We start from the raw sequence: 22,946 nt of genomic DNA, 5'->3' as shown, positions 1-22,946 counted from the left end.
CACTCTGCCGGCGTCCTGAGCTCCCCGCACCGGGGGTTCAGCCGGCCGGGCTCTCCAGGCCTCCACCCCAATCCCCAGGCCCCAGCAGGATTTGCGTTGCCCCCTTTGCCACTTAAGGTGGCGGGTGGGTCCGGGCTGAGCCGCGCACAGGGAGGCAGCGGGGCGGCCTCCCTATGCCCAACCTGATTCTCCTTTGTTGACAGCTGGCGGAGGAGGAAGACCGGGCGGGCGGGGGAGGGGGCAGGGGGTTGGCTGCGGCGCGCGGTGCCAGTGGCAGGCGCGGCCCCAGCCCGGGCGGGCGCGGCCGGCAGGGAGGGGGTTAACGCGCGCGGCCTCTATGATAATGAGCTGCATGGTAATATAGGGAGGCCGGCTCTCAGGGCTCCGCCGCCGCCACCACCGCGGGAGCCGGAGCTGCCGGGCGGAGCGTCCGCGCCAGACTGGAGCGGGAGGGCGGCTGAGCGCAGTTGCTGGGAATTTTTCAGCCGAGAGGGCAGGCGATCCAGAGAGAGACCCCGCGAGCTCGGGAGCGGTGGGGAGCGCGGACGCCGGAGCGAGCGAAGCGAACCTCGAAATAGATCTGGAGAGCCAGGTTCCCGGAGGAAATGGGACTGTGAATGAACCCGGGAGCAAGAAGGGAAGGAAGCGCCGCGATTGCTGATGTCAGAGGAGCCCGGAAAGTCGCGCTGGAAAAATCTGAAGACAGCCGGGGCTCTGCCGCTTCCCAAGGAGAGACACCGCCAGCCACCCACCCCACGCCCCCTCGGCGCCTCCCGGTTCCCCCAGCGAGCCGGCGTCAGAGCCCGGCAGGGCTGTTACGGGGCGGCGGAGGACGGAGCGGCGCGCGGACAGGAGACCGAGGGGCCACTTCAGGAATACAGATAAGTGGCTGGGGGCTTGACGTGGATTTTAATGAATTTGGACTCCATGTGGATTTGGTCGTCCCCGTGATCGCGAGCTGCTGGCAGCGAGAGGGGCAGCGCGCCGGCCTCGGCAGCCGGCGGCCGAAGCGGCCGGATCGGGGACGGAAGGACAGACCGACGTCTCCGAGCTGGGTAAGCGGCGCCCTCCGCCCTGTCCCCCGAAGCGCGCTCGCCCCGCCGCGGCTCCCCCCGCGCCCTCCTCCGCGGCGTCCTGGCCCCGAACGCCTGGGCTCGGCTGCGGCCGGCGAGTCCCCGCGCGGGGTCGGCCACTTTCGCGGGCCGGAGCGCGGCGCGCGCGCGTGTGCCGGCTGACTCCGTGCCGCCGCCTCCAGCCCAGGCTTCCCCGCCGGCGCCCCGCTTCCCCGCTGGGCTGCTTGGCGGGCGGCGCTCCACGGCGCGCTTCCACCGCGCACCTGCCTGCAAGCTGAGGCTCGGGGAGCGCGGGGGCAGCGGAACTGTCCCGAGAGCTGCAGCCCAAAGCGGGCCTCCGAGGCACTGCACCGGCAGGAGGGCCTGGGCCACTGTGGCCGGCGCTCAATTTGGGGACGTTCACCCTGGTGCCGGTGTCCCTGGAGGCCGCTGGCTGTTCCTTCGGAGCAGGGGACTTGGGAATCAAAGGGGAATGCCTCATATGTGCGGCTTCCAGAGGCTCAGGGAACGACACCAAGGCACCGAATGGGATAAGTGCCCCATGCCCCCTTCTGTGCGCCCTCGTGGTGAAGCACCCATAAGCACCATCCCCTGGTCTGAGCCTCAGGAGAGGGTTGGGGGTTGAAGGACGAGCTTATCCAGGGTCCGAGAGGCTCCTTATAAGCCATTTTCGAATATTTTCTTTCTTGGGCTTCTTGTTGCCCCAACCCATAAGTGATGTAGGGATTTTAGAAAATTCTAGCCCTTTTTATCCATCCCACAGGTAGTCTCTGTAAATATGTTAATCATGGTCTTGATGGCCAAAGAGAGAAAGTCATCCAGAAACTGCCATCCCAGGTCCCTGACGAATGTCCACCTGTTTGGCATGACCTTTGCCCTAGAAGGAGCTACCTACTCAAACTCAGCTCGGAGGGATAGAGATAATGGGGGAGGTGGAAGTAAAAGAGTTGGGGTTCAAAGTCAGTTGTCTCTAGAAATGAGAGCCCCATGAAGTGGGCAATGGAAATATGATCAGGTCTCCTATAGGGTTCTAAGATCCTAGGGTAACAGTGGCAATTCTGGTAGTGGCTATACAAGGGATATAAGACAGGACCAGCTTGAGGCAGTGGCTTGCGGACCCAGTAGCTTGGAGGAACCTACAGAAATTTGGGGAGCCATTCATCCCCTTCCTTCTATCCATGAGCACAGTGGACGGGGTTCATAAGCATCAGATCAAGATGAGTATCTGGGCTGGGCAGAGCTGGACGTCCTGGGAGCTGGGAGTCAGATTCAGTTGCCCCGCACACCAGTCCCCACACAATAGCAGGCTCCTGTCTTTCTGGGCTTCTTTCCCAGACCTTGAAACTTCACTCTTCCCTCTGGGCAGGCTTTGGATTCTGGGGCCTTCAACAGAGCGTCAGAGCCCGGGGAAGAGATAGCTCTGGTTGGAGGAATTCAGCTATTCCTAACTGAAATGCACAACTTTTGTGCAGACACCCCAGAACACAGCAGCCCTCTCTCCTCTGACCCCCTGGCAAGAAGAGAGAAGAATTCATTAATTTCCCCCTCCCCTCATCTAGCACCTTTTGAACTAATTACCTATGATCTCCCCTCCTTGGCCTGGGGGTGGGGGTGGGGTCAGGTGGGAAGGTAGGGAACCAGGAAAACTGAGAGCAATCTGTCAAGATACCCTAGTGAGGTTGTTTTGCTTTTCCCTTCTTCCACCTGGCATCTCCGCTTACGCCCAACCCTTCCTCATCCCGGAAACTGCCCTCACTGCCAGCATTACCTGAAAGAGTGGTTCCCCTCAGCCCTCTAGCCAACCCTCTTCAGGGACCCGCTGATAAAGGAAGGGCAATGCAGACTGCCCTCTCCGCTCCCTCACTGTCCTCAACAAATTGCATTAGGATGGGGCAAATTGGCTTGCAAAGCAGTTAAATGGAAATGACATTTGGAGCGCTGTGCAGTGGATATGCTGCTGAAGAACAGCAGGATGTGCGGCGGTGGAGCGCAGGAAGGTCCCCTCTGACCAGGACCACGAGTCTGGCAAGGGGTTTCCACTTGGCCCTTCTCTTTGACAGGATGTAAGGACCAGGACCTGGGTCCCTCATAGCCTGGAGCAGGACAGAGGGCAGCTGGTTGGCCTTTCAGCCCCAGTCTAAATGAGTAAATGGTAGTGTCCCATGTCCATCAACCCAAAGCAACCATGTCATTACAAGGTTGGTGGCCCTGCTTTCAGAGCTGCCCTGAATAGCTACCCCTGTCCCCAAAGCACCAGAGAACATTCCCTCTCCGACCTTTTGACCATCAAAAGCTGCAGGTGTGATGGATGTAAAAGTTCACCATCTGTTGTAGTGGAGTCTGTGCTTAACATGAGGTTAAAGAGAAACCCTTCGAAGAACAGCTACTTCTCTACCAGGCCCCTTTCCCATTTCCAAATACTTCTGGTGGTTTTGTTCATCTTTATTTCATGGGCATGTTACAAGGAAACACACAAGCAGGATGGGAAACCAGTGACACAGTTAAATATACAAGGCAGCAGCTGGAAGCAGCCTAAACTCACCAGTTCAGGTACCATGAAATATTTATGGCTCTGGAGTTGTCACTGTTTGGGGGTTTTATAGTCTCTATCCTGCCTCCTTTGCTATGGCTGCCTCTCCAAGATAAGGGGTTTGGTGCCGGGGGGGCGGGGGGGAGACGATTTCCATCTCCAGCAGCGACCCCCCCCCTCAGCTGTCTCCCTGCATTGCCACACAGCTGTCTCCACACACGCAGACTGGGGCCCAGTATACTCTGTCCATCATGGCACAGCGAGAGGCGAGGAACTCCAAGCCAAGCCCCCACCCCACTCCCGTTCTGATCATAAAGAGACCGGAGCATTGTGTTACTACAGTCTGTTAACTACGGATAAGTCAGGATTGTCCACAGGGAAAGTGGCAGAAGCAGGCTTTGAGGTGCTGTAGTTTTACAGCTTGTGCACACACCCCTCCCCCCAGCACTGCCACCCTCACCCAGGACCAGTCTGTTATCAATTCATTATAAGTGAATATTTCTCCCCTTCACAGATGCTCTGTTCCAACAATAGTGAATGGAACTGATTCCCTTATGGGAAACAGTGTTTTTCACTTAGTTACAAAGATTTCATGCCTGATTAGAGTAAATGAGGGCTGGGGGTGTGTCCCCTTCTTGTCTGGTCGTTTCTAAAGGTGAGCCCTGTGGAGACAGAGAAAGGCAGTTCTTCCCGGGGGGGTCAAACAGCTGGTCCTAAGGACCAGGAGGGATGGATGGTAAGAACAGGACACCCCCTTTCTCCCTGCCTTAGCCCCCAGGCTCTCCGGGGCCCTGTTCCTGGGCTTTGGGCATATGGAATCTCTACTGTTCCATCTGGGATTCAAGGGCAGAAATAGAGGCGAGAAAGTTCTTTGTTGGGGAGCAGTGTCCCTACAGGGCAAGTGTAAAGGGAGAGGAGGAAGGGACGGGGGAGGGAGGAAAGAAAAGGCCCCAGCAGTGCACAGGCTGCTGCTCCCACAGTTGGTTAACCATTAACCCCTGCCCTGGCCTGGCCCTGTCTCCTGCTTGCGTGGAAGGATACGCTCAGAAACCCAGAGGAGCAGCGGGTGATCCCCATGCCCACCTCTCCCTGACACAGGACATTCGCCGTGTCTCCCCTCTCCCCTTCGGCCCCCAGCTCAGTCCTGGCCCCCACTCCCCCTTTTCTCTCCCTCTCCCCTGGCGCTGGCATCCTCCTCCCAAACCCTGCCAGCTGTCCCTTCACCCAGGCTTTGCCAGTTGTTTGCCTGACAGCATGCATGTCCCACTGGGAGACAGGCAGGATAGTGAGGAAAGTGGATGGACGGGCTGAGCTGGGCTCACACAGGACTCCAGAGCCAGAGCTCTGAGCTCAGCTGATAGACTGCTTCAAACCTACACATCACCGCACGAGGCCCAAGTTTGCTTGGGGGATGGAGGCGAGGAGGGGCTTTTGGCCAAAGTTCCCCTTCCTCCGGGAATGCCTGATTTCCGCGAGGGTCCCTGCCTTGGCCCTCTGAGATAGGCCATTTTCTCCAAGGCCTTGTCAAAGCATTTCCAGCTCCACAGACCTGGAGCCCTGAACTTCGGGGGGAAAAAAAAAAAACCCAGCAGACGGACCAGAGATGCGGACCAAGGTACAGGAGCGAGGCACACGTGGCAAGACCCAAGTCAAGATGTAGAAACAGTCACAGATTAGGCAGAGAGAGGCAAGGAGACAGAAAAGGAAGATAAAGACGGAAAGACTGACAGTGTGAATGGGGCGAGAAGAGCTGAGAACAGACGTGGGAAGCAAGTGGGAAGGAACAGTCCAGGCCTGGGGGGCTCTTCTGGGTCTTCCCAGGCCCTAAGGGGAGGCTCCTCTGGGCTGAATTGGGAAGCTGAAGTAGCAGGTTATCTCCACTAGAGGGGACTCGTGAAAACCAGGCTTGGCCCTAAACAGTGGCTTTTGTGCTTATTTGGTTTTTTTTTTTTTTTTTTTTTTTTAAGAAGAAAAAAATAGTTAAGATATATTAGAAACTCCCAGCTGTCACTACGCAGAGACCACAACTGGTAGGGTCCTTTCTCCGGTGGGACCTCTGGGCCCGTCTGGTTGCAGGGGAGCGGGAAAGGCGCCTGCAGCATTAGGAGTTGGGGTCCAGCATGGTGAGCAGCTCAGGGAGAGGCTGCATGGCAGGCAGGATGCATCCCTGGGTGGGAGACAGGAGGGGGCAGGCATTCTCAAGAAGTCCTGGCCCACCAGGGGGCTCTGCCTTTCTTTATCAGCAGTAGAAGTTTTGGCACAACCCCAAGGTGCCTTCACAGGCCTTCCCTTCTCCCAGCTCCCTAAATGCGAATTTTCAAAACACTCTCAGGTGGTGGCAAAACTGCTCCTGAGGAGACTTTTTAAAAGAGACCTTTCAGGAACTGAACGCATGTCAACGCTGTATCACTGATTTAATCTTTGTCTTCATACTCTCTGTGGGAGCCTTTCTCTGAATTATAATTCCCCCTTTCATTTCAGCAGAGGACAATATGGAGAGAACAGAATCCAGAGGCTTTTCTCATCTGAGGAGATAATAACTGTCTAACAGGGGTAGGGAAAAATATTGAAGCTTGGGGATAGGCAGTGGGCCAGAAAGAAGCATCTCTTCAGATCTGATACCATCCTCTGATATTTAATCTTGGCTTCCCTTTGGCTCACATTTACCTGGGGTCAAAGCGGGAGGGGAGGGAGGAGAGAGCAAAGAAAAAAGAAAAACAAGATAAATGTATCACGTTATGAAAGTCTAATCCTGCTTTTCCTTGGCTAAAATTACTTTCGGTGTGAGAGATAAAGTGGAGGTGCCCTTGCAAAGTTCAACTTGTCTTTGAGAAGGAAGAGGCGGAGGAATCCTGGGGCTCAGAGTGAGTAGCCGATGAATGAACCCTTCTCCTCTGTGACCCCCCAGCACAAGTTCTCTCTGAAGCTTTGAGCGTGAAGATGGAGGCCCTGACTAAGGCACCTCCACTGCTTCTCTGCGCTGTCTGGGGAGTTAAACTTTTTGTATTTTTGTATGTACAAGCCTCCCTTCCCACCTTAGTTTCTTGTTTGGCTATGGAGGGATTGAAAAAAGAGGTATAGAGCAGCTGAACAACTCCTCCGAGTTTAATCTTCATATATGAATTGTTGCCCTTGTACTGAAAGCAGGAATTGCAATCCATTTGGGTTTAATCAAGTAGAAATCCATCACTTATGCAGTGCTAGGAATGTGTAACACTTGGTACCAAGATGAAAAGGTAACAGATCCTACCTTTAAGACTCTTAAGAACATCCTGGGGGGAGGGAGAATTACGTAAGCCATGTACCCTCACAGAAGTTTAATATAAGGCAGAATGGAGTTAACAATATGTCGGGGGTGTCAGAGGAAGTGGAGCTCCTGGAAGCTTCTGCTCTAGTCAATGGAAGGTGTAGGTTTCCAGGAGAGAGGCTCGGGTGTCTGAGAACTTCATAGTTCCCTGTCAAGAATGACTGTCTAACGCTCTCCCATTCCTCACCCTCTCAGAACTACCCCTATTTTTTTTCCTCCTCCTCCTCCGTGGATTTCAAAATGACACCACTGGAGTTGTTTTCTATTAGTCAACATCCTAGAGCAAGATCTCCATGTAGCACCCTCCCAAGGGGTTTTCACCGTGTATTCTATGTAAATTGCATCCCTTTCCGCTCCCCGGGAGCTGGCCGCATGGACGCCACTGTGCTTCATCAGGAAACGTTGTTATTACTCATCTGTATTCACATTGAAGTGTCTGGAATCCTGCCGTTAGAGCACCACATTTATCTGAAGGAACCCGTTAAAGGGAACAAACCTGAGAGGGAAAAAAATATTCGGATTTTCCTCCTCACCATGGCTGAGCAGGAGAACGCCCTCCACGAGCCACCCCAAATTAAATTTGGGGCGGGGGAGACCTGGCACTGGGGTGGACAGGACCAGGGTGCATGCTTGGGCTTTAAGAGGCCTTTGAAACCTTTGAAAGTCTGTGCTTTTTAAGAAATATGAGTGTGTGTGTGTGTGTGTGTGTGTGTGTGTATTTCTGAAGAGAAGGAGTTTGTGATCCGCGCCCCGCCCCCCCGCAAATGTAAAGAACCACTAGAGTCTAGTCTCCAGGGCCTTTTCCTAGCCTCAGTTTCTGCTTTCTGTTCTGGTGGTGGAATGAGGGCTTTAGCTGAGGAACTGTAACCCCAGTGCCTTCCCCACGTCCCCAAGTGGTAGATGACTGACTCTTAGAGTAGACAAAAGAAATCCAGGGACAAAATGGCTCAGAATGTCAGGGAACCCAGGTGTCATAATTGCTCTGCAAATATGGACAGGTCATGGCACTTCTCTGAGCAGGAAGCAGGGCAGAGGACTCCTCCCTTTAAGGGCTGGAGGGTGGGAAAGTTAAGGAGGAGAGGAAGAGGTGGGTGAGAAAGCCCTGCCTGCCCTGTAGAGGCAGGAGGACCAGCGGGCAGACAGAAGGGACAAGAGGGGATGTTGCCGCTTTGAAGTGGTTTCCTGCTTCATGAAAGCGAAAGGCCTCAGCTGGGCTGGGTAAATATTACGTTGGCCTCTGACCTCCCACCTCCCCAGATTGCTCCCCCAGCTTCCCATTTTTTTCTCCTGAGCTACAAACATACCTGAGGGAGAAGAGCCTGTTCTCTGAACTTGGGTGTTCTCAGCGGGAGCCCTGGCCAAAGCCAGACAGGAGGACAAGGCTCCTCCCCTGTGCCCAGACCTGAGAGCCTTCTGGGTCAGCCAGCGCTACCAGGTCTGGGTCCCCGCTCCACGCTGGTGGGTGGTGATGTTTTTCAGGAGAGAGGCGGTCAGTCCCCTGACAAGACTAGCCCTTTAGCCTCACTTCAGCGGCCCAGACCTTGCTGGCAAGTCCCTTGATTCTCTGTGAAATTAAAACCGACACCACTAGGGTTTCTGCTAGGCAAACACCCCCTGAGGTTTATCCGGAAATTAACAAAATTCAAGTCTAATGCCCCCCTCCGAGTGGCCCCCGGGGTGTGAAGCCCTTCAGGTTCTGGGCCCAAGAACCCAGCTGTGAGAGACTTAGAGAAAACCATCTGAGCCACTTGTGAAGCTGGGAAGTCACGCCCGGCACCCTCCCGCAGGAGGCTTAGTCCAACCAAGAGGGGTCAGAACAGATGGTCAGGAAGAGTCTGGTGTCGGGTTAAGGTCCTAATGCGTGGGAGCAAAGGGTCTTCCTTCACACTTGTAGCTCTTCCCTCTTCCTAAAAGCTTTCTCACCTGTTGACCAGTGCTCATCCTCCATTTGCTCCCGGGTCCGGGAGGGAGATAAGAGGGAGCCACAAGACACTCAGGGAGAACTGCTGCCTGCCCCGCACCCAGCACCTCAGTTTCTTCATCTGTACAGTGGGAATGAATGCTTTCCGTGACTCCCCGGGCACCCTCAGTTGCCTTTGTTTCTGAAGCCGGGCATGGGAAGATAGTGTTTGGGCATTTGGAAAAATGACAATTGTTGCAAATGTGTAAAATTATTCTAAAATTTAGAGCAGGAATACAGCCAAGCTATGGATGTTTTTCTCCTCTCTCTCTCTCTCTCTGTGTGTCTGAATTTGTTTGGAATTTTCTGAGAAAAAATAAGATTTTTATTTAAAGAAAATCTGTGTGCTAAAGGTTTTGATATGTAAAAATAGATGAAGGGCTAAAGATTCAGTGAAGACTGGAAACAGAGAGGAGAACAAATGGTGATCCTGGCACTGGGGCCACATGCATGGTGTGGGGTTAGCACTAACCAGTGGGGCTGGAGTTTGAATTCTGAATTTGCTACCCTTGGGGCTTTGATGCCTTCAAGTCTAAGAGGAGAGATGAATGATATTGTCACAGAACTGGTAAGCTGGCATTTTTCTGGGAGTCAGCCTCCCATGGCAGGGCAAGGGGCGGAGCTCACGGGCCCCTAGCTGCCTGCCTGCAAACAGCTTACATCTCTCTACAGAGAGAGCTCCTAGGAGTATGGATATCAATGGGATGGACACAGCATGAAAAGCATCAGCAGGAGCTGGGGCCAGAGCCCAAGCTGGACCCTGGAGCTCAGGGATTAGATCCTTGGCCAGCGCTGACCCCTGGGCAGAACATAGCAAGATGTCTGGGGAGAAGCATCAGCTATCTTGTGCTAGCCCAAGAAACGCCCCCGGGCCCTCCCTGCTGCAGCACAGAGCCTTGTCCCTTGTTGGACGCACAGAGCGTGGGAAGGGGGCTATGAGAGGAGGGGAGCCCTGTGCCTTCGACAGCACTGCAAGAGCCAGCGGTGGAAAAGGAGTGTGACAAGATGCCTTGAGTTTCTTTTCTAGAATATTATGAAGAAAACAGTTTGAATTACAAAAGAACGGGTGTTACATGTAGAATACTTGAGAAATGTTTCTGAGGATTTGATAACAGCTTTACCCAGGCCCACATCATAGATGCAGCAGCCAAGTCCAGCCTGGGAGAGTGGATTTCCCTGCGTCACACAGTGAGTGGCCAGTCACGGTGTCCACCCGTGAGGAGGTCTGTTTGCCCCGGCCTGGCCCAGCACACTCTCTCCACCTGCCCATGTAGCCACCTTCTCTTTCCATTCTCTCATTCCCCGACCCTGTGCTCTCCCTTGGGTTTGAGCGGGAGTCCCCGAGAAGTGACCTCTCCCCTGCTCTGCCAGTCCGCCGGCCCTAGGACACCCCGATCCCTCTCTGTGGCACTGGGCAGTGAGTAGAAAGGCCCCCCTCCCTTAAGTAGCTCCAGCCAGCTTTCCTCCATCCACCGCAGGCCTTGCTATTTTCAGAGTCAATGGCCCTGGCAAAGCCCAGCCACCCCTCCCTCCCCAGAGGCAGCATGGGTACTGCTTGTGTGGCGGTCTCTATAGGCTCTGCATTCACAACTTGAAGAGGGTGAGACAATGACCCGAGCAGCCGCCTGCAGACTGTGCTGGCTGGGAGGCTGCCAGAGCGGGAGGTGGGAGCCTGGGCCGGCCAGGGTTTGTCTACCACGCACCTGCGAGCTTTCTCAGGCAGCCGCGGCTGACCCAGAGGAGATGCGAGGCGGAATTGGGATCCAGAGGAACCTGGTCCAGGCCACCTGATTGGCTTCTACCACAAGCCCCCAGCCTCGGCCAAGGTTTCCGCCAGCTGTGTAGTCACTCCAGGCCTGGAGGAAATAGCAGGGCCCTGGCTCCTGAGGGCCATTTGTGGCCTGAGGACAGGAAGAGGCAGAACACTTGTCCAGGTAGAGACAAACAGGCCACTTCACCAGGAGCCTGCCCAGGCAGAAGAAACGTACTGTACATTACTTGCAAGGAGATTGGAGTTGGCATAACATGATTTACTTTGAACAAATGTTTATTGAATATCTACTATGTGGCGAGTATTATGGGAGGGAGGCAAGTGGCTGGCGTGGCTCTTGAGAGCTTCCGGTGTGGCAAGGGAGAAAGGGGATACACACAAATAATGGTCATGCAAGTTAAGTGTTGCAGGAACACAGGAGAGAGAGATTAACCAGGGCCATGCAACCCAGAAGGGGCCGTCTAGGGAGGGAATGGGCTCTACATCATTTGGGGAATTCAAGCAGAGATTGGAAGATGATGACCAGGTCTCAAGAAGGGTTTCCTGTGTGGAGCAGGAAGGTATAAGAGGGATGGCTGAGGTCCCCACCCACGTCCCAGTCCTCTACCCTTGAGTCTTTCTGTTTGCGGCTCAGTGAATTCAGTGGAGGAAAAGGCTCTTTTGAGAAGTGAGGATGAGTGTCAGGTCCGTGAGAAGGACCCGCAGCTGCAGGCCTAAATTCCACAGTAAACAGAGCTCGTTCTCACACCTTCATCCCCATGACTCCCCTCAGAGCGGGGTGCCAGGAAGGCTGGGCTGGGATAAGCCCTGGCCTCCCCTGGAGCCAGAATTGTTCTAATCGTGTTAAAATGAGCACTCAGTCTACAAGCAGGGCGCAGACCCGCGTGTGCTGAGACTTGGTCAGCTCTCTGCCTGCAAAGCTCTAACTTCTAATCATTGTCATAAACAGGACGGAAGCAGCTGCTCACTCCAGTCTATTATCAGCTTGGTTGGAGACAGAGAAATTTAAATGGCAGCGAGATGCTTAGCAGAGCAACAAAAAGTCGGTGTTAAAAATAAAGAAAACGAGACAGCTTGTTTCATCGAAATAGAAGGGCTATTAAACAGCCCTAAATTAATCAGTGATCTGCCAGGGTTGGGAATCAGAGCGCCGCAGAGCCAGGGTAGAGAGCTGGGAGAAGATGGGGGAAAGCAAGTCAGAGGCAGGTAGGAGCTGCCTACGGTCTCAGGCCAGGCTGCAGGGATTGTGGAAGCAAGGTCTTCAGAAGGGGAGTCGGCAAATAGTTTTCTGTGCCACTGATAAGAGCAGGTTGGGTGGGGAGGGGATTTTGGTACCCCAGCCTCTCCCCCTACAAAGCCCTGCTTCTGATTTCTTTCCATCTGCCACCACCCACGCCAGCCCTTGGGGCATCTCCAGTCCTCAGCTCCTCCCCAGGGCTGGGCAGGAGCCAAGTGGCATTTGGTGGAGGGCCACAAACCCCCAGCCAGTCTTTTTCCTCTCTCGCAGGGTGTCCCCAAGAACTCAAGCCTGAGTTGAGCTCCTTGCGCTGCACCCCCAATCCAAAAGAGTGGGGACGGCATATCCCAGGTATGGCCAGAGCCTGGCCTGCCTGCAGGGAGGCTGATCTCTGGAGTCAGGGGTCTGTCCTCGGTGATATCACTTGGACTCCAGCCAGCAGGGCAGCAAGGAGACAGGTGTAACTCCAGGAGCCCCAGGTCCAAGGCCCACTTCCACATCAGGTACCTTCTCCAAAATATTTCACCTCAGGTCTACCTAAGTCTCACCGGTGAAGTGGTGATGCTGACCCTGTTCTCTCCCTCACAGGCTTGCATATGGGGTACATTAATGGGATAACATACATGAAATTCTTAGTCAACTGTAATCGCTGCACAAATGCTAGTTTATACTGCAGCGGGGTCCCTTGGAGACTCAGGACAAAACATCAAAAAGACTTCCCAGAGGGCGTGACAGGGGTCTGGGGGAAGCAGACTTGCTTGTACCTGGGTGGAGCCATGGGAGGGGAGGCCAGGCCGGGCTGAGCATGTCTCTGAGCACTTGTGCTCCCGCCAGGCTGGGCAGCAAGTTGGATCTTGAATCAATCACTCCAGGAGCATTTTCTTTGCTCTTTGACCTCAACATTCTTTCTCCTCCCGCCTCCCAGCCTCCTGCTTCCCTCCTGGCTGTTTACCCTTTTCCAGGCTCCTCTCTCACACCCCATTCATCATCGGGGGCCAGATCCTCACTCGAAAAGTCTCTCATCTCCTACCCAGGTGGCCGCACGCTCCCCCTCGGCCTGCGTCTCCCCCTCTCCCCCACCAGCACATTCTTCTCCTGGGGTCAGCCTCCCCGATAATTGTGCCCTCCGCTTCTCCCCCAGTAAAGCCGCAAGGGCCTGAAAAGTCTTTTCTTGCCTCCCTGCTCACCCAGGTGCTAAGGGTCCTTCAGGCTGATGCACGTGCATTTTGGCACAGACAAGCCCCATAAGTGGACACACCTCTGCCCAGAGTGCCAGCCTCCCCAAAGTCTCCACGTGTCTCTCTTAACAAGCGCCACCCGCAGTTCCCTTGCTCCGTTGAGTGTGTGCGAGTGTGAATGCGCCTGTTACTTAAGAGAGGCTGCTTGACAGCTCAGGATCTTCTCTGCAAAAGCTCAGAGTCTCAGACAAAGAGAGAAAAATAATAGAAACTGAAGGTGGGAAGGTACAGGGTGGGGACACAGCCTGCTTAAGAAGCTTCCTCATAAAAAGGAGTTACAACTTTTTATTCGAAGGCAGGCTATTGATTCTGAAAAGCCCCAGAAAGAGAGTTCCGTGGTGGTGTAGTGGTTAAGAATCTGCCTGCCAGTGCAGGGAACACGGGTTCAATCCCTGGTCTGGGAAGATCCCACGTGCCACGGAGCAACTAAGCCCGTGCACCACAGCTACTGAGCCTGCGCTCTAGAGCCCATGAGCCACAACTACTGAGCCCATGTGCCACAACTACTGAAGCCCACGCGCCTACAGCCCGTGCTCCACAACAAGAGAAGCCACCACAATGAGAAGCCCGCGCACCACAACGAAGAGTAGCCCCCGCTCGCCGCAACTAGAGAAAGCCCACGTGCAGCAATGAAGACCCAACGCAACCAAAAAATTAATTAATTAATTAAAAAAAAAGAAAAGCCCCAGAAAGAAGGAGAGGCAAGGAAGATACCGGAAAGGAATTTCATCTGACGTGCTGAGCAAACCCAGACGAAGAGCCCCCCAAAATGTGGAGCTCAGCCCGTACGAACAGTTCTCAGCGTCTCCTCGCCCTATGGGCCAGCTTTTCTCTCTTCTCCTTTCCTTCCTCTTTCCTGCCAGGGGCACCTGGATAAATCACCCAGAGTGGCAGAAGTGGCCTTAAATCACTCTCAGGGCCCTGAGAGGAGGGGGTGTGCCCTGGGTAGCATGGGGCCCCGGGGACTGGAGGAATGGCTGCTCGGGACCAGCAGCACCCAGTTTCTCCCCAGAAGCCTGAGTCTGGGGAGCTGGGAGCTGGGTCCCCAAGCTCCACGCACAAGAACCACCCCGTCACCTGGCTGAAACAGAGCCTCACTTGTTGTCGCCACCATCCAGGGCAGACACTGTTGCCAAGGAGATGATGCCCTTGTACAGTGTTTCTCCAAAAACAGAAATAAGAGTAACTGGTGTTTATTCAAAACTGTGGAGTTGACAAAACACTTTCACATCTCTTTTCTCATCGATTCTCACCACAACCCTGTGTGGTGGCCTTTTACAGTTGAGGAAACTAAGACTCCGAAAGGTTAAATAACATGTTCAAGGTCAGGGAACTAGTAACTGGTAGAGCAAGACTTGGGCCCAGGTCTACCTCCAAAGCCCATAGCCTTTCCTCTGCATCCGCTGCCCGGCAACATGTGTCACGGTGAGTTTGACCTCCTCATAGGACAGCCCTGCTCCGAAACCTTCCTGGAGGGATCTCACCCCACCCACTCTGCTCTTGATCACTTTATGTTGTCAGTTGACCATTTATGATTACGTGCTTTTCACGTGATCGATGAGAGGGTATGCTTCACGGCTTCTTGCCAAGACATTTCCTGCACCAACCCTGTCTGCATGGGGCATTCTTCAAAGGAGAGCTGGCATCTTCCCACTCTTCTCCATCCTTCTCCCCACCTTATCCACCTAGCCAATGACATTTGCTCTTCGCCCAGTGGGCTCAAGGTGAAGAACAACAGCCAGGATCCTTCCCAAATGGTTCACTCCCTTCACCACCTCCCAACGATCAGTTATGACAAATCATTGAGCCAAGTGTATTAGTTCAGCCATGGCTTAGAGCAGCCTAGCAGGTGAGAAAAACATATGAGCATCCCCCCTTCCCTCTCCCCTGCTCTCCATGATTCAGACCGAGTGCAGTACTGAGTAAAAGGCATCATGCTACCCCTGTACAGGATGCCAAAGATGCCCTCAAAGGGCCTCTACTGCAATGGGAAGATAGATAGTCACACGAAAAAGAGAGCCTACACTACCATGCAATGTGTGCTAGAAACAGCAATTTTTGACTTTGGAGGAAAGACAGGGGTTGGGGACAGGGAGGGCTTAGAGGCTTCCTGAGGTTTTGAAGAATGGACAGGGTTTAGACAGGCAAAGAAGAAAGTGGAGATGGGCATTCCAGGGAGAGGGGACCACAGAGATAAAACTGTGTGAGGTGTTTCGGGGACTTGGCAAATGAACCAGTTTGTTAGGAGTGGAGTCACCCGGGAAGAAGTAGGAAGGGAGGCCAGAGAAAGACAGAAGAGCCAGCTTGGGAGGACTTGAACTTGGGCACTTGGCAGTCCTGAGTCTGTCTGGGCAACACCAGGGAGCCAAGGAAGGTGTTTTCTAGGTGGATACCATACTTTGGCCCTATGCCTGGCAAAGTTAGTCAAAGTTAGTCCTCTGACACACAAGAAATGAAGCAGCACAAGGCACACCTTGCAGGAAATCTGTGGCTGAATCTTAGCTGCCAATGGCCTTCACTGGAGTCCATCACAGTGGAAGACCTGGATGGTGACTGTGACTGTCTTACATGCACATTTTCAGGGAGGTAGCACCAGGCTTGCTGGTAAAGAGGACCACTCTTTTGAACTTTGGGGAATCCCAGCTTCTGGAAACAGACAGCATTAAAAAATGCACCTTGATCTGGCGCTAATGGCTGCTTTCCCTGACGCAAGGACAAGGCAGCAGCAATGGGGAGTGCCCCTTGTCCCTAGAGCCTTTCAGTGGCTGCCATGGGGCAGGAAGCATGAGGGTCTGCAAGAGAAACAGGAAGTGCTCTCACCTGGGGACTCCTGGGGGCTGTTAAAATTCTTCTTCAAGAGGAGAAAGATAGGGCAGCTTCCTGGAAAGTAAGTGGCATTTAGGGCCATTCCACAGCCTGAGAGCTGGGATAAATGTCTACGGCTTTGTTTTTTTTACTCCCCCCTCTCTTTTTCTTCCTCCCCCTTCCCCCCTACTGGTGAGAATTGGAGCCGTGTCACTATTCTTTGAAAACATTGCAGTTAATGACAGCATAATATGCCGTTATTTGGAGTAACTGTAATTTATTTAACCCCTTACTTGGGTACTTTCTACCCTGTTTCCTGCTCTCCTGCCCCATTTCTATCTCAGAGTCCTTAGCTCTTCCTTGCACAGTAAGCATGGGTGAGAAGGCAGGAGAGATACTTCCAGGCTCCTCGGAAAGATCATGTGGAATTTCCCTGAAAGGTGACTGCCAGCCAGCAAACCTCTTGCCACAAAACACCCATGGACTCCACCTTGTAATGGATAACTCAGCCCTGGCCACCTCCACCCTCAGCCCTGCTTCTTTACCAAAATAAAATGGGAGCCTCAAGTCTTGACCTTTAAAGTAAAGTACTTGCCAAGTCTTACTTAACGTTCTCATGACTCTTCCCAGATCAGGGACAAGAGGGTTTTGTTGAAAAATAAATTCTAAATATCTAGGTGATTGTGGAAGAGTGGGGAAAGCATGGGTGTCAGAAAGTTCTGCTTCCTAGCAGAATGCTGCTAGTTACTCAACCTCCCTGAGATTCCATTGTTTCATCTGTGAAATGGGGAGAATAATACCCATCTTGCGGAATAATCACAAAATTACCCGTTGCATATGCAAAGAATCTAGCAGTGTGCCATAGAGCAGGTGGTTAATAATTAATAATAATGAGAGCTGCTCCTCTTTATTATTTTTGTCATGGCACACAAATGGAAATGGCTATCATTATGCTATTCATGACCCTTCTGGTATGAGGTCTTCTAACATAAATTTGGACTTGATTTAGCAAAGCTAGATCCCCACTTTTATTCCTTTGCCAGACTTTGGAAGGAGCCTGAAAACTCCCCTTCCTGTCCTTTAATCCTATAATGCCTACCAGCAGAGCAACCCCATCACGAGGATGGTATGCGTATGGTCTGGCTAGAGTCAGGGGACCAGCGGGGTGACCTTTCTAGGGGCCCCATAGTGCAGAGGGCAGGTGCGCCCCCAGTGCCCACAGCTTGGAGCCTCAGAGCCCTGCTAAGTCGCAGAAATTCTTTCTGCCCCAGGGGTGAGGTAGTCATGGCAAGGCCGGGCTGCACCATCCCCTAGAGGGGGTTGAAGAGGGCAGAGCCCACGGAAGGAGGAGGGGGGAGGGGTGGCGGGCCGGCAGCTGCTTGAAATTGATTGCTCTTGTAGTTTAGTTTATACCATGGGCCCTCTCCGCGCTGCCCGGGTGGCGACCTTTAGATAATAAAGGGAATTCTGGGAGATTTCTGACAGGCCCGTGACATATGGGGCAGGTCTGCAGGGTCAGGCGGTGTATCTCCCTGCTCCCGGCCCCAGGGTAATGAATCTTGTTTTGACTCGGCCAAGCCAACCCAGCCAGCACCCCAGAAAGGAGCCCAGCCCCTCCCCGCTGCAACCCTTCAAATAAGCGCCTGTCTTTGGAACCCTTCATAATTCAGGGAGACAACTCCAAACTTTTATAGCCTGTGAGAGGAGAGGACAAACACTGGATGTTTTGCTAAGGCCCTGGGAGAGCTGGTGTGGTTTCCAGGGCTTGAGCAGAGCCCACTGGGAGACCTGGGGGAAAATAAGCCACCGGAAAACCCTCCCTGATGTGAAGAGGCAGTGGTCCCTGGACAGGCCAGGGAAGGAGCTGGGGTGGGAATGGAGGGCGATGGCTCCCTGGGAGTCACAAAATGTCCCCGATGTCCTTGGGGTCTGGCAGGTGACACATGGACTCTTCTGGGCAGGAGGAAGAGGGGGCAGGGAGGCAAAATGGATAGGAACTCTCTGCAGGCCAAGCACGAGAGGTGAGAGGCTGGCAAATGCCAGCTCTAATCCCACCGGGGCCAGAGCTGGGAGAGGCAGAACAAGTGCATTCTCGGGGCCACTGTGTTTAGCTGGGTGAAAGGGGAAGCATGTTTTGCTGCCTTCGGTTCTCACAGAGATGTTGAGAGATCTACATCTCGAAGTCCGTTGGCTGTGTGATGGCTTCTACCCAACCCCTCGCCGCAAACACCCGTTTCTTTCAAGGAACAATTCCCAAGCCAAGATGATGGACTGCATCACTCCTCCCAGCTACACTAGTTTGCTAGAGTTGCTGTCACTAAGTACCACCAACTGGGTGGCTTAAACACCAGGAGTTAATTGCCTCACAGTCTGGAGGCCAGAAGTCCAGGTGTGGTTCCTTCTCCTGGTTGTGAGGGAAGGGTCTGTCCCAGGCCTCTCTCCTTGGCTTGCAGATGGCCGTCTTCTCCTTGTGTCTCTTCACACGTCTTCCCTCCATACCTATCTGTCTCCGTGTCCAAATGTCCCCTTTTTATAAAGACACTGGTACATTTGGATTAGGGCCCACCCTAATTATCTCATATTAATTTAATTACCTCTATAAAGACCCTGTCTCCAAATACAGCCATGCGCTGAGGTTGCGAGGCTTAAGACTTCAACATATGAATTTGGAGGGTGCATGAGAGCAGGGGTACACCTGTGATCCTGCCTTTCGTGCCAGGACCCAACCTCTGACTTCCCCTGCCCCCTGCCTTGCCCACCGTGCCATCTGAGATGCAGAGACCCCATCTCTGTCATGCACTCACGTGGATGCAAGGGCCTTGCTCCCACCGTCTGCCTGAGCAGAAAGCCACACACAGCGGCTCGGTCAGCAGCCCTCTCACCGCCTGGAATATGGGTTCTTCCCTTACTTCTGATCAATGTTAGGGCCTCCCCAAATTCCCTTCACTTAGTCCTTGGTTATTGGAGATTGGATCTGATTTACCCACCTGTGGGAAAAAAAATTGCATGGAAGGACAAGCAGGGGATCTCCCTTCTCATAGTGAGGGAAATGACTGTATAGATGTTGTTACCAAAAGTTGCCTGGACATACCGCGGGGGGATGTGGGAGGGGCGGGGAGCATCGTATTGTCTATTTCACTTTCTCAGAAAAGATGCCAAGAGGCCATGTAGGCAGAGGCCCGTTTTCCTCCTCTGTTGCCCCTCACCTCCCTTCTCTCTCGCTCTGGGGCGAGGTATAGCCACTTAGCTTCACATAACAGCACGGAGTCTGGGGAAAAAAATGACATTCGATTAATGAAACACACGCAGCTGGGATAGCAGTGACATCTAAATTGTTCCTTTGGTCCCGTTATTTTCTGTAGGAAATTCTCCTTCTGCCCACCCACCCTCCCCTTTTCCCTTTAAATCGCGAGCATAAAATACGCTAATAACAATCTTGGTGTCTGTGCCTGAGTGACAGCTGAAATAAGAAAGACTAATCGTACCTCCTGCAGCCCTGTCACATGGAGATTAAATGAGCCTCTCTCCCAGCCCCTCCCTCCCCACCACCACTTCTCTCTCCCAATCTCCCCCCTCTCTTGTGGTCTCTTCTCAGTGAGCATCATGGGCATTTGAATAATATATTATAGATGCCATCAGGGTGACAGTGGGGGAAAAAATCAGCTCAAACCCATGATTACTCCTTCCATCTAATAATTATTTAAATACCAGATAACTCCTTTCACTCTAATTGAGGCCTTCCAGCTGTCGGTGTTACCCGCGGCCTCTGCGCTTGCCCTGGCTCTCACCTTGTGCTACCCAGCGTGCCTGGACTACCTCTGAGGTCGCTGTTCGACAGAGTGACACTTGGAATGTTTGCATGTACAACCCCAGAAATGACACTAGGACGGGTCCTTCAAGATCGTTCCATCCACAGGGGATGAGCCGAGGCCCCAGCACTGTGCATTTAGACATTTTATCCTCACAGACATCCTATACCAAAGGCAGCCTCCTTGGGTCATTGGGACCAATCCCCTGCCTCTCAGTAAATATATTCCTCAACAGCTGTAAGGAAAATTCAGTGTCAGAAAATTCCATAATCTCCTTGGCAGGATGCCCCGGGGATCCTCTCTAGATAGGATATCTCACTCTAGTCCCTTCTGCTTCATTTCTAAGTCTTTGAGAAAAAGAAGCTGCCTGTGCTTGGATAACATCTCACCTGTCTATGGGGTTGTCTACAACCCAAAGGCATACGGTACAGGACATCTTAGCCCCCAAGTCACAGTATAGGTGCCATTCTTGTGTGTGACAACTGCCTGGACCTGCCTGGCCTGGAGGAGGTCATCCCCCCAACACAGAAGGGAGCCATTCTGGTGTCCCTTTCACTCCCCTGCCCCTTAATCTGTGCATCCTTGAGTCTGCCCTGCACACCACCTCCCTGTCCAGGCCCAGTGCCAGGCTCACTTCTGCCCATCAGGGGGCCGCCATGATCAAAAGGCACCTTCTTTCCCCAAAACAGGGCAGCAGAACATAACTAACTCCCTGGACTCTTTCGCCTACAGCAGAGGAAGCAATGGACCTTTGGTCACAAGCCTGTCCCCGAGTCATGTTGGGTCACCTTGGACAATCTGTTTTCTTTCCATGGGCCTCAGTTTCTTCATTTAAAAAAAAAAAAAGAAGTGGACTGGAGTAATTTTGCAGTCTGCTTCAGCGCTGGCCTTGAATTCCTGCTTTAAAGGTGCCACTAATTAGAAGGGAGAGCTGGGGGAGAAGATGGACCTTTCCCTGCCCTGGGAGAGGGAAGAGGTTGAGGTGAAGCCCAGGAACAGGCGGTAACTCCTCTGACTTCACAGCCCTCATTTTTTGTTTGTTTGTTTTACTGAAGTATAGTTGATTTACAATATCGTGTTAGTTTCAGGTGTACAGCAAAGAGATTCAGTTATATATATATATATATATATATATATATATATATATATATATATATATACTTTTCCAGATTCCTTTCCATCATAGGTTATTACAAGATATTGAATATTGTCCCCTGTGTTTTACAGTAAATCCTATTTTATATATATTAGTAGTGTGTATCTGTTAATCCCATACTCCTAATTTGTCCTTCTTCCCCTCCCTTTTCCCTTTAGTAACCATAAATATGTTTTCTATGTCTGTGAGTATGTTTCTGTTTTGTATATGGATTGATTTATTTTTTAGATTCCACATATAAGTGATATCATGTACTATTTGTCTTTCTCTGTCTGACTTACTTCACTTAGTGTGATATTCCCTAGGTCCACCCACATTGCTGCAAGTGGCAATATTTCATTCTTCTTTATGGCTGAGTAATATTCCATTGTATATATGTACCACATCTTCTTTATCCATTCATCTGTTGATGGACACTTGGGTTGCTTCCATGTCTTGGCTATTGTAAATGGTACACAGCCTTCATTCTCATACTTACCATATGGATCCTGGCTATGTGAGCCACCTAGTAGGTGCAGTTGTATTAATAGGCATGTTTTACTGTTATGAAAACTGTCACAGGCAAGATGGTGCTGGTGATGACAGTGCAGGTGGTGGTGATAATGATGGTGACAGTGATGATAGAATGATGGAGGATACTGATGATGGAGGAGCTACAGATGGGTCCAAGAGCGGGAGCTCTCCCATCATGAACTTTTACTCAGCTTAGCAAAATTGTATCCTGATCCTCACTCCTCTTCCTACCTCCTCCTCCTTCCGTTTGCAATAAGGGAGGCCAAGTAAGCGTAGAGGCATATTCCCCCCAGATCTCCTAAGAAAGGCAACAGAGCGGGTCACAGGAAGGAAAGACTCCCGCACTGAGCAGAGCTGGAAATGCCTAATTGTCGTTTCTTCCCTGCTCTGCCCCTGATGCCTGCAGCAGCTGATCAGGAAGGTATTAGATGCCTTCACGAGCTGTCACCAACACCTGCCCCCTGAATCCTGATCGGGGAGATGGTGTCACCAGGCCCTCCAAATAAAATATTTAGTGAAACTTGCTTCCCAAAGAGGAAAGCGTGGCCTCTCCTTGGCATCAGGAATGCTTTGCGTGCTTCGCTGATAGGGCAAGCATCCCGGGGCAGCACGTCCTGGTTTGAGACTTGGGGTGGGGGAGAGGGAAACTGGTAGGAGGACAGCCACTTGGCAAGTTTGGCTCTTGAGAATGCATGTGACACAGTGACTTCATGAACTAGACGGAGAGAGGAGAAGGGACAGGAAGGAGGCATCGTTGAGAAAACCCCTGAGGTTGACACTAGCAGCAAATTGGGGTTAGGAGGAAATGCTAGGTCTACAAAGTCATAGGTATGTGTTCACTGGCTTCTACCAAAGTCATTCTAAGACCGACCATGGAATGGATGGAGATCAAGAGCTGGGAATATTGAGAAATAAATTATTACTAATAAAGGCTAATGTATCTTGAACACTTATAACAGGCCAGGCATTGTTCTAAGTGCTTTATATGTATTAAATGACTTCATCATAATAATCCTATGAGGTAGATGCTAGTGCTAATCTCATTATATATAAATAGTGAGATAGCATCAGAGAATGGCTAAGTACCTTGACCAAGTTTACACAGCTATTATTGCCTCTGAATCCAAGCATCTAAGTTCAGAGTTCATGAGTCTAACCATTACACCACATGGCCTCTCGTCAGAGGTACAGAGGTGGGTGCCCTTCCCCCTTACTCTAAATTCAGACAGGAGGCTTGATCCTTGCCAGCTGGGCCCCGCTTTGGAAGAGCTTCGTGATAGCATCAGCCTTGGCCTGGAAAGACAGGGGCTCTCAACTCGCTGTTGAAGTCAGTTGTCTTTGTGAATTCCAAGGCGGAATGCAAGCCTCCCCTGCCACCCCTGCACTGCAAGAGACCATGTCTCCTCTTGACCCTGATGCACTAGTGCCTACTGCTCCCAAGTGGGTGATCTTTGAGTGCCACGGAATGAATCTGCGTGGCTGGTCACCAGGAGCAGTCTGTCCCGGGGTAGATGCTGATGGAGGGGTGAGAGGAAAATAGCCCAATT

The 22,946-nt window shown here is 52.3% G+C and overlaps 1 protein-coding gene across 1 annotated transcript in view; it reads left to right on the top strand.

Annotated features, from left to right (window-relative positions):
• The first annotated feature begins 337 nt into the window (after positions 1-337).
• Positions 338-22,946, top strand: part of PLXNA2 (plexin A2) — a 219,390-nt gene continuing 196,781 nt past the window's right edge. The window contains exon 1 of the mRNA XM_081224648.1: positions 338-1,055. The gene's annotated coding sequence lies outside the window, so the exon portion shown is untranslated. The remainder of the gene's footprint in view (positions 1,056-22,946) is intronic.

Source organism: Mesoplodon bidens (assembly GCF_964165515.1).
Source record: "Mesoplodon bidens genome assembly, chromosome: 2".
Classification (NCBI taxonomy): Eukaryota; Metazoa; Chordata; class Mammalia; order Artiodactyla; family Ziphiidae; genus Mesoplodon; species Mesoplodon bidens.
This window is presented reverse-complemented; position numbering and strand designations above follow the sequence as displayed.